Here is a 14,284-nt window from a genome sequence, read left to right on the forward strand (position 1 = left end):
TGGTATGGACCTAACAGAAGCAGAAGATAGAAAAGGTGGCAAGAATACACAGAAGAACTATACAAAAAAGAGCTTCACAACCCAGATAATCACGATGGTATGATCACTCACCTAGAGCCAGACAAGCTGGAATGGGAAGTCAAGTGGGCCTTAGAAAGCATCACTACGAACAAGGCTAGTGGAGGTGATGGAATTCCAGTTGAGCTATTTCAAATCCTGAAAGATGATGCTGTGAAAGTGCTGCACTCAATATGCCAGCAAATTTGGAAAGCTCAGCAATGGCCACAGGACTGGAAAAGGTCAGTTTTCATTCCAATCCATAAGAAAGGCAATGCCAAAGAATGCTCAAACTACCACACAATTGCACTCATCTCACACACTAGCAAAGTAATGCTCAAAATTCTCCAAGCCAGGCTTCAACAGTACGTGAACTGTGGAATTTCAGATGTTTAAGCTGGTTTTAGAAAAGGCAGAGGAACCAGAGATTAAATGGTCAACATCCACTGGATCACTGAAAAAGCAAGAGAGTTCCAGAAAAACACCTATTTCTGCTTTATTGACTATGCCAAAGCCTTTGACTGTGTGGATCACAATAAACTGTGGAAAATTCTGAAAGAGATGGGAATACCAGACCACCTGACCTGCCTCTTGAGAAACCTATATGCAGGTCAGGAAGCAACAGTTAGAACTGGACATGGAACAACAGACTGGTTCCAAATAGGAAAAGGAGTACGTCAAGGCTGTATACTGTCACACTACTTATTTAACTTATATGCAGAGTACATCATGAGAAACGCTGGGCTGGAAAAAGTACAAGCTGGAATCAAGAATGCCGGGAGAAATATCAATAACCTCAGATATGCCGGAGAAGGCAATGGCACCCCACTCCAGTACTCTTGCCTGAAAAATCCCATGGACAGAGGAGCCTGGTGGGCTGCAGTCCATGGGGTCACTAAAGAGTCAGAAACGACTGAGCGACTTCACTTTCACTTTTCACTTTCATGCACTGGAGAAGGCAACGGCAACCCACTCCAGTGTTCTTGCCTGGAGAATTCCAGGGACGGGGGAGCCTGTTGGGCTACCGTCTATGGGGTCGCACAGAGTCGGACACGACTGAAGCAACTTAGCATTAGCAGCAGATATGCAGATGACACCACCCTTATGGCAGAAAGTGAAGAGGAACTAAAAACCCTCTTGATGAAAGTGAAAGAGGAGAGTGAAAAAGTTGGCTTAAAGCTCAACATTCAGAAAATGAAGATTATGGCATCTGGTTCCATCACTTCATGGCAGATAGATGGGGAAACAGTGGAAACAGTGTCAGACTTTAATTTTGGGGGCTCCAAAATCACTGCAGATGGTGATTGCAGCCATGAAATTAAAAGACGCTTACTCCTTGGAAGCAAAGTTATGACCAACCTAGATAGCATATAGAAAAGCAGAGACATTACTTTGCCAACAAAGGTCTGTCTAGTCAAGGCTAGGGTTTTTCCAGTGGTCATGTATGGATGTGAGAGTTGGACTGTGAAGAAAGCTGAGCGCCGAAGAATTGATGCTTTTGAACTGTGGTGTTGATGCTTTTGAACTGTGGTGTTGGAGAAGACTCTTGAGAGTCCCTTGGACTGCAAGGAGATCCAACCAGTCCATCCTAAAGGAGATCAGTCCTGGGTGTTCATTGGAAGGACTGATGCTAAAGCTGAAAGTCCAATACTTTGGCTACCTCATGCGAAGAGTTGATTCATTGGAAAAGACCCTGATGTTGGGAGGGATTGGGGGCAGGAGGAGAAAGGGACGACAAAGGGTGAGATGGTTGGATGGCATCACTGACTCAATGGACATGGGTTTGGGTGGACTCCAGGAGTTGGTGATGGACAGGGAGGCGTGCTGTGATTCATGGACAGGACTGAGCGACGGAACTGAACTGAATTGAACTGAGGTCATATAGACATACATGTCTGTAATTACATAGACCATCTATAAATAAATATGTAGATCATCTGCAGACAGGACCAAATATTAAACCTAAGTTATATGGATGTAACTATAAGCAAGCTGAACAACAAATATAAGCAAACAAATATAATCTAAGTTTAAAAAGTTGTCCTGCCTCTTATTACTACAATCTAAAAACATTTCAAGTGGTATTCAAATATTTCATTAGTCTCTTTATTTACTCTCTCAACATATGGATAAAACAATATCTATGATGAATTGATGCTCCCCACCCCAAAAAAATCAACACATTTAACATTTTAGTGTCTCCAGACAAATTGCCTTTGCTTCAAATTACTTTATCCTTATTCAACAGGTTAGACTCTTGTAAACTTGAGATGGAACACTGGTAGATTCCTTCAATCCATCTTTCAGAAGGTTTAATGTCTTTCAATGGCTCCCTGCACCCGCCCACCACCACCACCCTCTGAATAAAACAGCAACCACCTTAATGTGATATGTTCAATTATTTAAAATCTGGCCCCAAATTCATTCCTAGACAGACTGATCATGTCAAACTTAAGTGTGTCAGCAGTTGTATGATCAATACCTACAGGGAACTTATGATATCCAGAAGCCCTAGGAATCACTCACATGGGAATAACAGATAACACAGGAAAACTTTTGATTGTAATGGTCTGACAATGGTCTGACACTCATCATGACTCCGCTCCTGTTGTTCCTTCATCTAGACTGCTTTCCTCTAACCTATATTCTTAACCCTGCAGGAACATCACCTTCTCTCCATATGCCTGGGTATCTTCCCTACCAAGCTGTAAGGTCTCGAAGGGCACATCTTCATGTATCATGCCCACATCTGACTTATGGCAATTTTAAAGCCAAAAAATAAGCACCCAATAAAGATTTAATTAAAAATTTAGTAGACGACAAGCACAACTAAGCAACCTATTGTTGAAAAAAGAATGCTAGTAACTATAGCAAAGTTCAAAAGCATGAAGAAGGAGGAAATCAACAATGACTGGCACAGCTGCTGCATTTCAGAACTGTACTGGGAACTCTACACATCCATTTCATTTAACTACTGTAATAGCCTTACATGATAGGCTTCATCCCAGTTTACAGTTGAGGAATAGCGCTTAGAAGGGCTACGTGATCAACCAGGTATGTGGCTTTGGACCAGTAAGGAGTGGGGTTGGATTTCAACCCAGACTCTTCAGAGTTGAAGGCCATTCAATCTCCACATCCAACTCCAGAGCTCACATCTTTTTCACAATGGATTCCCCATTTCCAATTTCTTTTTGTTCAAAGGAAAGAAAAAAAAACACAATTAAGCATCTAATAAATATAAGGGAGTATTTCCATGACATATATTTTTCTCAACAAATTAGAATTCTGCTAATTCAAAAGAAATATCCAACAACACTGTTATTTTTAATCTCTGCAATAACCCACCATAATTCTTCCAGAACAGCAGTATCATTTTTATGTGTTTCTAACATACCAGAGGAAAAAATGCTAACAATTAAGGAGTACAGCCAATGGAGTTTATCTGTATACAACCAGATAAGTCATTGGGAAGAGAGAACACTGCATAATTAAATTTCTTCTAGTTAAGATTTCAAATTAATAGCTCAATTATATCATATCAATACCGTTAAGAGTCAAATTTGAGGTACTCTTTCCCACAGGATGCACAGGCAAACAAAAATCACATCAACCTCCCACTCCATGATTTATGAGAGTGGTACCATTACCTGTAAGGACACCAATGACCAACATTTCGCCATTACCTAGATTTCATGAGTGTTACTACATGTTACACTAAAAACAACAAACTATATAAGGTCAAATATGGAAAACAATGTTGGTATTATTTCTCAGCACCACTAACCGGATACTGTGAATTGTTACCCTGGGGGAAAAGGAAAAGAACATAGCACTGTTTCCCAAACTAAGGTGACCAAAGACTCCTTTGATTTTCCTGTAGCATTTCTTAGCATGAGTGTCACAAAGAATACCACCTTAAACGCTGCTTCATATATATACTCAAAACAAAGTAAACATTATGACTGGGTTCTAAACTAGTAAATAAAGAAACAGTACTATCAAAACTCTGGGGATCATCTAAAATCTTAAAAAAAAAAAAAAAACTCTAAGTTAATCACAGAGATTGACTGAAGGTCTCTTTCCTTAACTCATTTCTCAGAATTTTGAAGTAACCATTTTGCTACTCAAAGACATTCTATTTTCTCACAAGAAACACACACCTACTATCGACGACTCTGACAAACATTTAACGACCTTTGCATGCAATTATCAAGTCAAATCCCATGAACACAGGGGCCTGGTAGGTTAGTCCAGGAGGTCACAAAAAGAGTCGGACTCGACTTAGCTGCTCAACAACAAACCAAGTCTGATGATAAAGGTTCTATAAATTGTTAGCTACAATTTTTTGGTATTTGCCTCTTACCCAAGAATTGGGGGAAGGGCAGAAGTTTCCTCATCTCACTTGACCCTCATCTGAAATTTCACAGCCTCTTAAAAGTTCACAACCTCTAAGAACGTTAACAGACTCAATCTGTCCTGGTATATACACCCTCAAGTACAGGTTTAGTTTTCATTTCCTAACAAAGGTATGTAGAAAGCAATTACTGTACTCTCCATCAATCCCTTCAGACCGCAGAGTTCCTTCCAGAAAATTCCAACAGAAGTTATATAGGAATTCGCATTTGGGGAGGTATGTCGTCTTTGGCAGAAGTCAGGTTATACAGCGCAATCCTTTAACACTTAAATGTACTGAGGGTTGCTTTCTGACGTACAGCAGATCTGTATTTGCTACTTCAACATGCATGGAAAACCCTCTCCAAAACCAGGAATCCCAACCCACAAATCATAAAAAAAGCAAATAAGCGTGAAGCAACTGCGTAAACAGATTTGGGGTGCTTATTTCTAGGCATTTATGGCTGAGGCCATCACTAAAATTCAATCCGGTAAAGTCGACAACGCATCCCCAACAGGAAAGATGAACAGAGCCAACCGTAGGCACTGCGCAGTTTCCGCGCCGTGCGATTAATCTCAGCAAATGCTTGCGGAATGCGCTCAAGGTCACTCGTGATGAAAAAGAAAAGTGTGTGTGTGTGTGTGTGTGTGTTTGAGTGTGCGTGTGCAGAAACGCCCGCCGTCGGCTAGTCCCGCGCAGAGCTGCCCAGGGCGCGTGGACAAGCAGCCAAGGGGGCGGGGGAATTGAGGGGGGGGTTACCGAGATACCCGAAAAACCACCTTCTCCGCCAAGCCCACTGCTGCAGAACCCCGGCAACCACCCGGGAGGTTACGCCGTCGTAGGTACACAGCCCTGGGTAGGAGAGCAACGCCAGGCCTCCGGAGGGTCCCGATCTTGGAGAACCCCCTCCCCTTTCAGTGGTCCGGTTCCAGCGCCCCTCGAGCTACGGAGACCAGTCCTCCTTCCCACCCCCACCTCCTTCCACCCTCCGCCCCAGCCCCTCCCACGCCCCGAGGGCCGTTCCCCTCCCCCCTGACATCCCCTCCCACCACCCGGGGGTCCAGCCCCCACCCCCGCCCCAGGGGACTCCTACACCGCCCCCTCAGGCCCCGAGGGTCTCATTCCTTCCTCCCCCGCCCAGGCCGGGTTATGCAACACTCACCCGCCCCGCCCCCCCGCCAGCGCCCGCCGCATTGCCCCCCCTCCCCGGGCCCAGCCACCCCGCGCCCCCCGCCCGCTCGAGTGCCGAGGCCTCCCAAACAAAGCGCGCGGGGCTGGCCGGCCGGGCCGGGGGCGGCGGCCATGTTGGCGGGGGCGGCGAACAAAGGCGCGCGGCCCGAGCCCGAGGCCCCCGCCCGAAGCCCGGCCGGCAGGGGGCGCTGTACAGGCGCCGCCCGCCGCCCGGACAATGCGCCGCGGCCCGCTGCTCCCTGGGCGCCACCGCCCCTCAACGCGCCCCGCCCGCGGCCCCGCTGCGGCGCCCGCTCCCCGGCGCTGCACAGGCCTCACCTGCTGGCCTCCTAGGCCGCCGTCTGCAGCCCTTGGGCCCTGCCGTCCCGCGCCGCGATCCCGCCCCGGCCCGACCGAGCCAGACGGCGCCGCCCCGCCCCCGCTCCGCTCCGCGGCCGCCGCCGCCCGCCCCCGACCGCACGGCGCACGCGCACTGCGTCCGCCGACTGCACCGGCAGCACCGCCCGGCCCCGGCCCGACGGGCCGTATTGCGCAGGCGCTCCAGCTGGAGGGAGGGGCCTAGAGGACAGAGGGCGGGGCCTGGCGGCAGGACTCGGCTGGAGGCTGCTCACCTGGCGGCGGGGCGGGACCGAATAAAGGAGGGCCTGGAGGTGGGGCGGGGCCTGGTGGTGCTGCAGGGAGGGGCCTGGCACCACTCACCTGGTAGCCTAGCACAGCGGACTAGGGCCTGGCGCCGGGGTGGGGCCTGGCAGCTGGGAGGGGCCAGGCGCGGCTCTCACCTGGGGGCGGGGCCTGGCTGGGTCCCAGCTGCGCTCCAAGAGGCGGCATTAAGGGCCCAAAGGCCCGGCGGCCGGGGACGGCGCGGAATTGCGCCGGAAGTCTGGCATCCTTAGAAGTTTCGTTTTCGCGGGGTGGGAGGGTTTTCACCGACTGACTGATCCTCCCTGTCCTTGAATTTAAGCAGCAAGTCGACCTGCGTTGCACGCGCCGCCCCTTTGGAAGAAGCGGAGTACAGTGACACGGCCATCCGCTGACAGAGCTGTGGTGGCCGAGGAAACGCAGCACTCAGCGCTGAGGGCTTCCCAATCGGGCCCCACCGCCGCACTGCGCCACCGCGGCCGAAATTCGGGTCTCGCCCATTCACCTGCCCTACGTGGCGGGGGAGGACGAGCTTTGCAGCACTTGACGACGCACTCCCTCCTTGTCCGTATTCCGCCCCCTCCACAAACTGGCCAACTCGCTCGGCCTTCCGCAGAAGTCAGGAGCCAGGCATTCTCACGGTCACTCGCTAACTTGTTTGCCTTCTGTTTCACCCAAGACGCCCTTTGCGTGTCAGGTTGGTTGTTTGCAGGAAGAGGGGGAGAGGAAGGAAGAGTCCGGAACAGTTTTGACTCCTTCGGAGTGCAATACCCACAGGCTGTACCCGGAGTCTGAATCCCCCTACCCCGCACCCCATCCTGGAGCTCTACCTGCTTCAGTCCCAAGACTGGCGCTCGCCTCTCCCCTCGTCCTCATACCCCCTCAACTCTCTCCCAGCAGTTCCCTCCCCCACTGGCCCGGTGCCGCCCTTTCCCCAACCCCACCACCACCCGGGCGTCCAGAGAGTCACTTGGCGGACGTGGTTCCTAGAATGCGAAAAGCTTCGTAATAAACCGCCTGCCCGAATGTTGTCGGGTCAAATGACAGTCGTATTATTGGAAAGCGCTCTCTACACAGTAACCTGCAGCCCAATTGTCGCTTAGCATTGCTCTGTGGGATTTTGCTGGCACCTTTTTCTTCCAAGTAAGAGTGATACGTGCCTGTTGAAACAAAGTGCTCATCTCAGATGACACACTTGGCAAGAACTGCAAGTTCACAGGCCAACTAGAGGACCAATTTAGATACAGATATACAAAAGTGTGTCACTGTACTTACCAAGGAGAAAGCGTCGGGAAATTAATTTTCCACAATGTTCAGTGTTTATAACCCAGACAGTAGTGGGAAGGGAGAAATTTCCCTCTTGAGTTCTTATGCAGTGGACTAATGACAAAATTGACACAAGACAGATTAGCAGGAGAAAAACAAATTTGAATGCATGCACATATAGGTCTCATAGAAATTGGATCTATGAGGTGGCCAAAGCAGGCAGATTTTATACTTTTTAGACAAAAAATAAATTTGTGAGGAGTTGACAAGATAGGGTTGGGATGCACAATTAGTGAAAAATCTAAACAGAAATTGGGCTTAGGATAGTAAATTTTAAATTAACAAGGTTTGTTTATACAGGCTTTACAGCCCGATTTCCTTGTTTCTGGTGATAAGGATCTCTCTGTACCTTCTGGTACAAGAAAGGTATTTATTGTTCAGTCACTCAGTCCTGCCTGACTCTTTTTCAACCCTCCATGGACTGTTGCTCCCCACACTCCTCTGTCCATGGGATGTCCCAGGCAAGAATACTGGAGTGGGTTGCCATTTCCTTCAGAGGCAAATTCTTTACTGCTGAGCCACCCTGAGAAAGGTACCGAAACCTTTGAAAGAATGAGGTAGCCCAAGGACACAACCAAATAGGTCCAAGATGGCAGATGAGTTGACTTCCACTAGACCTTGAGCTTCAATATATGCTCACTGTAACATCAGCAAGCTAAATGACATACCCACAGGCGCCATAACAGTTCAAGGGCGAACCATAAAGGGCGTTCCCAATTCCTGGAAATCCCCACCCCTTCCCCAAAAGAACTAAAATACTCCTCCCACTCATTAGCTTATGAAATTACCCACCCCTGTAAAAATTGACAAGTCAGTGGAATGTTTCTAAGTAGATCCACTTCTTATCCATCACTTTGTCTCTCACTGAATTCTTTCTGTGATGAGACATCAAGAACCTGAGTTTCATTAAGTCCTGAGACCATGTGTGTGATCTCAGTTAAAACTGAGTTCAAGTCCCAATCTGAGTTGCATGGTTTCAGCAATTTTCACATGGGAGATTTTTTCCTATTTTTAAGGAGACAGAGGGGAAGGTCAGAGTGTCCCTCTTGCATTGACTCTTTCTTACGTAACTGTGCATGCATGCTAAGTCACTTCAGTCAGGTCTGACTCTTTGCGACCCTATGGACTGAAGCCCACTAGGCCCCTCTGTCCATGGGATTCTCCAGCCAAGAATACTGGTGTGGGTTGCTGTGCCCTCCTCCAAGGGATCTTCCCAACCCAGGGATTGAACCCCAGTCTCTTATGTCTCCTTCATTGTCAGGTGTGTTCTTTACCATTCATACCACCTGGGAAACCTGTAAGTAACTTCAACAAAATAATTAATGTTCCATTGAAGCACATTTGGAGGCAGTCCACTGGGTGCCCCAACAACCTCAACCAGAAGGCTGTGAGTCCCTTCCTTTCCCGTTCTGAATAGAGAGGTCTGGCCATCTTGCTTCCCAGGAAGCTTCAGTAGACCCCACACTAAAGTGTCTTCCTATTAGTGGGGAGGGAGCCGGATTGTTGCAATATTCTTTCTTTGGAAGTGGGACCTGAAGAACCAAAGAGGACCACTTTCATCTCAAGAATCCTGTTTTTCAAAAGGTACTCTCTTTCCATGCTCATTCTTGGCTTAACTTGCTTCTGAAACCACAGGAAAATCATCAGTTAGAGTACTATGCCCCTTCCAGGCTTCTTTCCAACAGTTTGAAACTATCACTGCTGGATGAAAAAGAGAACCAGAAGAGTCTTTCACACTACCTGGCTCAACGTATATCAACTGGACCCTATCAGGCACAGGGCACTGCATTTGTCTCTGGAGGGGACACTATGTCTACATACACAAGAATGTTTACACTTCATGAAGGGAACATCACATGGTACTGAAAAAATATTTACTGAATGGATAACTCCAAGAAAAAACAGCAGGAGGAGAGTTCGGCCATCTGGTCAACTATACAGCTTCCTCCCTGGCTCATTCATACCTTTCTCCAGGTCATTCTCTACACAGCAGCCAAATATATGCTTCAAAATGATACCCTCTCAGAAAAGCCTCTTCTGACCACCTGCACAAGTAGATTGCCCTCTATTCCCTTTAACTGTCATCCTTGTTTATTTTTCTTTGTAGCACTGATTCTCTTGTAATTACCTACATATGAGGTGACTGTTGGCCACCTCATGTGAAGAGTTGACTCATTGGAAAAGACTCTGATGCTGGGAGGGATTGGGGGCAGGAGGAGAAGGGGACGACAGAGGATGAGATGGCTGGATGGCATCACTGACTCGATGGACGTGAGTCTGAGTTAACTCCAGGAGTTGGTGATGGACAGGGAGGCCTGGCATGCTGCGATTCATGGGGTCACAAAGAGTCGAACACGACTGAGCAACTGAACTAAACTGAACTGACTTGTTAAGTCACCACCCACCCCATTATAAAGTCCAAAGGCCAGAGCCAATATCTGTTTTCCTTTATACCTTGCAGAGGACTGCAAGGGTTCAACAACTATTTATTATAAATGAATAGATGACTTGTCTGAATACTGGATCATGTGGCTTTGTTAACATAGGGTTTAGGAAGAGCCCCAAGTGCCAAGATACTGGGGAATTTAAACTCTTACCTACTCACAGAGTTATATCAAGGTTCAACAGAAACTCTATACAGACCTATGCACACGTGAGCGAGTTTCTCCATCCCATGGGAAATAATTGAAGATGTTCAGTCAGGTTTGTGGGGTGACTTTTTAAAAACAATCAGGTGCTATCTAGAAGAGAATTTACAGTGGGAATTATGACATAAAGGACACCATGTAGGAGGCTACTGTAATAATTTCAGGGGACAGAATTTGAACTGGATACAGTGCTTATGAAAAGGATAATATAATAACTTTAAAGAGCAAGCATCCAACTCCATGATAGAGGGGAGTTATATTATTGAAGAGGGGGATGATGGTGGCATTTTGGTTAGTCTAAGAAGGAAGAACTCCTTATGATTTAAAGAAATATCCTGAAAAGTTTTAATTAAATGATATGATGATGTTGTCATGCTGATTTCTCTCAACAGATTAGTTTTGCCTGGTTTTGAACTTTATATAAATGGAATCAAATAGTGACATACCTATATATCACATGACACCTGAATACTATTTATGCATCCCTTTGATTGTGTGGATCACAATAAACTGTAGAGAATTCTGAAAGAGATGGGAATACCAGACCACCTGACCTGCCTCTTGAGAAACCTATATGCAGGTCAGGAAGCAACAGTTAGAACTGGACATGGACCAACAGACTGGTTCCAAATAGGAAAAGGAGTACGTCAAGGCTGTATGTTGTCACCCTGCTTATTTAACTTCTATGCAGAGTACATCATGAGAAATGCTGGGCTGGAAGAAGCACAAGCTGGAATCAAGATTGCCGGGAGAAATACCAATCACCTCAGATATGCAGATGACACCACCCTTATGGCAGAAAGTGAAGAGGAACTAAAAAGCCTCTTGATGAAAGTGAAAGTGGAGAGTGAAAAAGTTGGCTTAAAGCTCAGCATTCAGAAAATGAAGATCATGGCATCCAGTCCCATCACTTCATGGGAAATAGATGGGGAAACAGTGTCAGACTTTATTTTGGGGGCTCCAAAATCACTGCAGATGGTGACTGCAGCCAGGAAATTAAAAGACGCTTACTCCTTGGAAGGAAAGTTATGACCAACCTAGATAGCATATTCAAAAACAGAGACATTACTTTGCCAACAAAGGTTCGTCTAGTCAAGGCTATGGTTTTTCCAGTAGTCATGTATAAATGTGAGAGTTGGACTGTGAAGAAAGCTAAGCACCAAAGAATTGATGCTTTTGAACTGTGGTGTTGGAGAAGACTCTTGAGAGTCCCTTGGACTGCCAGGAGATCCAACCAGTCCATTCTGAAGGAGATCAGCCCTGGGTGTTCTTTGGAAGGAATGATGCCAAAGCTGAAACTCCAATACTTTGGCCACCTCATGCGAAGAGTTGACTCATTGGAAAAGATTCTGATGCTGGGAGGGATTGGGGGCAGGAGGAGAAGGGGACAACAGAAGGTGAGATGGCTGGATGGCATCACCAACTCGATAGACATGAATTTGAGTGAACTCCGGGAGTTGGTGATGGACAGGGAGGCCTGGCGTGCTGCGATTCATGGGGTCACAAAAAGTCGGACACGACTGAGTGACTGAACTGAACTGAGGGAAACTGCACGTGAACTAGAAGATAGCTGCTCTTGGATATACTCCTAGAAGAGAAATTGCTGAATAAAGAATATGAATATTAATAGGTACCACATTCATATAATGATGTGAACACTTTAGATCTTTACCAGTGCAGTAGGTGAACAAAACCATATCCCATGATAGTTTTTGTTTGCATTTATTTTATTTTAAGAGAGATTGTTTGCTTTTCATATATTTAAAAGTCATTTGAGCCTATGAAATCCACTAAAAACTATTGGAAGTAATAAACAAGTTCAGCAAGGTTGTAGGATATAAAATCAATATACAAAAATCAATCATTTCTATACAGTAGCAGTGGGCAAACCAAAAGTGGAATTTAGAAAACAATTTCCTTTTATTATAGATTTCAAAAGAATAAATTAGGAATGAATTTAACAAAAGTACAAAGTTTATACTCTGAAAATTACCAAACAACGATGAAAGAAATTAAAGAACTAAGGGTACTCTTTCTGCCCCCTTCTGATGCCTATGTCAGAAGCTTTCTCTATCTCCTTTATACTTTAATAAAACTTTATTACGCAAAAGCTCTGAGTGATCAAGCCTCGTCTCTGGCCCCAGATTGAATTCTTCTCCTCTGGGGGCCAAGAATCCCAGTGTCTTCACATGATTCAACAACAACCTTTCATCTTGGGGGATCATCCAGGATCCTTCAGGACAAGGTAAGGATGCTTGGAGCTTTAGTTCTTTGTTCTCTTAGCGAACGCGTTTTCTGCTGTGCTTTACTAACTCTACCATGTGCTTGTGTGAATGAATGGACAGGCCCTGTGTGAAGCAAGTAAGGCGGTCTAACTGCTGGGTCTGTGGAGCACTCCCCTCTTCATCAGTGGAAGGCTTCCGGAGGTGGACATCTCCACTTCAAGGAAAAGACTTTCTCCAAGTCTGTGAATACCTTCGACAACAATCACATGCGATGCCTCTTCTTCATCTGATGACATCTACCAACCCTAAAATGGACTGGTGCAACTCGTTGCACTTTAACTATCGACATAATGTGACTTTTAATTTTGATTTTGTTTTAATGATTATGTTGCCTGCATCTGTAACTGTATAACTAGATTTGTTTCTAGCCGCATGAAACCTTTTAAGTTACAAATGATTGCTCAAACTCCTGCTACTGCTCTAGCTTCCTCCAACTACTATTTGGGGCCCCTGGATCAGATATCCTCAGTATGAGGATTAGGAGAATATGTTGCCTCACCAATTTAGGGACAATGCCCCTTGGCAACTCGGAAGCAGTTATGGAACGAGAACGATGCCTCTTTTCCCTAGGCAACATAATTCTCCTAAAAGAAAAGGGGGGGTGGGGAATGAGAGAGTCATTTCCTAGGCAGATTGATAAGGAGTCTAGGGGTCCCCAAGGAGAGAGGGGTCTGGAATTCTCAAGGAGGAAGAAAGGACAAACTTTTTTTCCTTCTCTACATTCCTTAGGATTATATAACAATAATGTATCCTGCCTGAGGACAGTCTCTGGATTAAATCTTCTGGCTAATTCTGTTATCTTAAAAATTTTAAGTCTGGTGTGGTTTTTACAACCTCCAGACATTCTTTAGATTATATAACTTCATTGTTAACACTAGCAAGTGGGTACTCTTTCTGCCCCCTTCTGATGCCTATATCAGAAGCTTTCTCTATCTCCTTTATACTTTAATAAAACTTTATTACACACACACACACAAAATAAAGAACTAGATAAATTTGCAAGTATCTCGTGTTCACAAATGGGAAGAGTATTTACAGATGGCAGTACTCTCCAAACTGATATACAGATTCAATGCAACCCTTATTAAAATCCTGATGACTGTTTTGCAGAATTTTAAGAGCTGCTTCTAAAATTTGCGTACAAATTTAAGGGATCCAAAATAACCGAAACAATACTGAAAAAGAAGAATAAAATTTGAGGAATCACCCTTCTCAATTTTTTTTTCCTCTCTGCACTGGATCTTCATTGTTTTAAGTAGCAGTGAGCAGTACAAACCTTTTCTAGTAGCAGTGAACAGAGACTACTCTCTAGTTGAATGTGCAGGCTTCTCATTGACAGAGGAGCCTGGTGGGTTACAGTACATACGGTAACAAAAAGTTGGACATGACTAAAGCAATTAGCAGCCCAGCAGCAATGCTACATATGAAATGTCCCAAAGAGGCAAATCTGTAAAGACAGAAAGTAGATTAGTTATTGCCTGGAGCTGGGGAATAGGAAGATTGAGGGGTGATGACTAAGGGGTGCAGAGTTTCTTTTGAGAGTAATGAAAATGTTCTAAAAGTAATTATGATAATAGAATCAAAACTTTGGGAATATACTAAAACCATGAAATTTTACACTTGAAATGGTTAAATTATCTGGTAAATGAATTTAATCTCAGGAAAAGCTGTTCAAAAATGAAAAAAAAAGATCATTTGATATTTATTTCTTGTGAATTGTCTATATCCTTGGTGAATTCTTCTAT

General features: G+C 45.4%; 1 protein-coding gene across 4 annotated transcripts in view; it reads right to left on the minus strand.

The window, feature by feature from the left end:
* SPIN1 (spindlin 1) overlaps positions 1-6,109 on the minus strand; it is an 81,705-nt gene extending 75,596 nt beyond the window's left edge. The window contains exon 1 of one of the 4 annotated variants that reach the window (XR_003512363.1): positions 5,960-6,061. The gene's annotated coding sequence lies outside the window, so the exon portion shown is untranslated. Of the gene's footprint in view, positions 1-3,046; positions 3,561-5,959 lie in introns of those variants that run through there. The other 3 variants (XM_027550383.1, XM_027550384.1, XM_027550385.1) reach the window with 3 other exon arrangements.
* Between the last annotated feature and the right edge of the window lie 8,175 nt (positions 6,110-14,284).

Source organism: Bos indicus x Bos taurus, chromosome 8 (genome assembly GCF_003369695.1).
Source record: "Bos indicus x Bos taurus breed Angus x Brahman F1 hybrid chromosome 8, Bos_hybrid_MaternalHap_v2.0, whole genome shotgun sequence".
In the NCBI taxonomy this organism is placed as follows: domain Eukaryota; kingdom Metazoa; phylum Chordata; class Mammalia; order Artiodactyla; family Bovidae; genus Bos; species Bos indicus x Bos taurus.